Source organism: Myotis daubentonii, chromosome 21, assembly GCF_963259705.1.
Source record: "Myotis daubentonii chromosome 21, mMyoDau2.1, whole genome shotgun sequence".
NCBI lineage: Eukaryota > Metazoa > Chordata > Mammalia > Chiroptera > Vespertilionidae > Myotis > Myotis daubentonii.
The window spans coordinates 2,696,756-2,699,593 of record NC_081860.1 but is presented as its reverse complement, the minus strand read 5'-3'; the positions used below and the strand labels follow the sequence as shown (position 1 = coordinate 2,699,593).

The following is a 2,838-nucleotide window of genomic DNA, read 5'->3' as shown; positions in this document are numbered from 1 at the left end:
ACTGGTGCAGCTTCTACTTACCAGGTCTGCCTTCAACCAGTAGGGAGGTTGGGGAAGACTTCTCAGCCATCTCAGAGCTTCTCCAGAACCAGGGCACTCTCAACACTGAGGAGAGACACAGTGGCATTGAGATTTCACAGGAATTACTTTAGAAACAGGCATCACCAATGGAATAAATGTGAAAAAGCTGCCAGCCACAACCAGAATCTTGATCAACATCAGGGTGTCTGCCATGGAGAAGTGAAATATCAATGCAGTACACGTGGGAAAGTTTTCAGATGTATCTTTAACATCAATCGACATAGGAGAGTTCACACTAGAGGAAAGTCCTATCAGTGTACTGACCATTGAAAGTCCTTCCATCAGAGCTATTCCTTCACTGAACACCACAGAGTTCACACTGCAGAAAAACCCTACAAATGTAGTGAATTTGGAAAATCATTTAGGCGCAGTTACCACCTTTTTATACACAAGAGAGTTCACACTGGAGAAAAGCCCCATCAATGTAGTGATTGTGGGAAATGCTTCAGTCAAAGTTCTTACCTTATTAAACATCACAGAGTTCACCCTGGAGTAAAACTGTATGAGTGTAGCGAATGCGGGAGGTCATTCAGGGGAACCTCTACTCTCAATAAACACCAGAGAGTTCACACTGGAGAAAAACCATATGAGTGTAGTGAATGTGGGAAGTCATTCTGGCAAATCTCTATTCTCAATAAACACCAGCGAGTTCACACTGGAGAAAAGCCATATGAGTGTAATGAATGTGGGAAGTCATTCAGGCAAACCTCTGCTTTCAATAACCATCAGAGAGTTCACACTGGAGAAAAAGCCATATGAGTGCAGTGATTATGGAAAATCATTTAGGCAAAACTCTACTCTCAATAAGCACCAGAGAGTTCACACTGGAGAAAAACCATATGAGTGTAGTGAATGTGGGAAGTCATTCAGGCAAACCTCTGCTCTCAATAAGCATCAGAGAGTTCACACTGGAGAAAAGCCATATGAATGTAGCGATTGTGGGAAGTCCTTTAGCAGAAGCTCTACTCTCATTCGACACCACAGAGTTCACACCGGAAATGCACCTCATGAGTATATTGAATGTGGGAAATATTTTCACTACAAATCTTTCCTCATTCAACACTTGAGAGTACACACTGGAGAAAAGCTTTAAATGTGCAGGGAATTTTTTTATCTTTCTCACTCAGAATACCAATACCAATGGAGAAACTTTTACAGTTATTTACCTGAATAGGAATGCCATTTATTAGAACACAGACTCTGCTAGATAGATTCCTTGTAAGTTTAAGGTACAATAGAGGTTTTCAGAAACTGAATCACACCTGCTAACCCAGTCAGGCCTCCTACCTGATTGATGTCACTGCGAGTATTTTTGGGGAAACTATTTCACCCCTACCATCTGGCTCACCTTTAGATTGTGCATCACTCACAGCCTCTGCATACTCTGGGGTTGTGCTTGAGAATATCATGAATATTCTAAGCTTCTGGTGGATCTTCATTTCTTTCTCTCTGACTAGAGAATTGATCTGACCCAGGCTTTTGTCAAAAGCCCCCTTCCTCAGCTAAGAAGTGCTACCTCTTCAGGGACATTGTGGTTCTCACTTTATGCTGCGGGGAATTGTTTCAGGTTCCAATTCACCATCCTGCAAACCTCTTGCTGTCCTTTGCTCTGATTTATGATCTTTATGTAAAGGTGTTTTTTCTTTGGTACCTTTAATTTTGTTGGTTGTATACTTTCCCTGGGATGATTGACAGGAAAGTAGTGATCTGTTAGCATGGACAGGTGAACAGATATGGTGGGTCCCAAACTATCTGTGCTTTGGAAGGCACCGCTTGGTGGCAGAAAATCACTCTTTGTTCAATATTGGCTGATTTTGTATTGCCGACCTAGGCCTTGAGATAAAGTGTGCATGACTTTGTGTTTCTAATTTGCTGTCTGGTCCCTCTTTTATCATATTGGTCATTGGTCACCCTGCATAGGCAGTGTTTATTGTGCTCTGTGAACAATATGAATTATATTCTCTGTTCACAGTATTTATTACTTAAGTGTCAGCAATGTTTAGGGGAACTGCTGTCCATATGCTGTAAAGAGGCCATGTGTCATGATGTGTGAGATTTCATAGGCTGGTGTCATTTGTTGTAAGATTCTTAGGTGGAATTAGTATCTACGCTAATAAAAGACAAACATGAAAATTGCCGTACCTTTGCTACGCCTTAAGCCACACCCACCAGCCAATCAGAGCACCTATATGCAAATAACTCCAACCAAGATTGGGGTTAATTTGCATATACCAGATGGGAGCGAAGACTGAAGACAACATAGAGGCGAAGTGCTACAGAAGGGAGCAAAGTAGAAGCGGCGGAGACAGGAACGGAACCAAGGCTGTGGAGGCAGGAGGCGGGAGGGCAAACCCAGCCGCAGCAGCTGGGAGCAGGAGGGGAAACCCAGCCGCAGCAGGTGGGAGCAGGAGGGGAAACCCAGCCGCAGCAGGTGGGAGTGGGAGGGGAAACCCAGCCGCAGCAGGTGGGAGCAGGAGGGCAAACCCAGCCGCAGCAGGTGGGAGCAGGGGGGCAAACCCAGCCGCAGCAGCTGGGAGCAGGAGGGGAAACCCAGCCGCAGCAGGTGGGAGCAGGGGGGCAAACCCAGCCGCAGCAGCTGGGAGCAGGAGGGGAAACCCAGCCGCAGCAGGTGGGAGCAGGAGGGAAAACCCAGCCGCAGCAGGTGGGAGCAGGAGGGAAAACCCAGCCGCAGCAGGTGGGAGTGGGAGGGGAAACCCAGCCGCAGCAGGTGGGAGCGGGAGGGAAAACCCAGCCGCA

General features: G+C 46.3%; 1 pseudogene; it reads left to right on the top strand.

Annotated features, from left to right (window-relative positions):
- On the top strand, window positions 1–2,411 carry LOC132222908 (zinc finger protein 239-like; annotated as a pseudogene).
- Window positions 2,412–2,838: the final 427 nt, after the last annotated feature.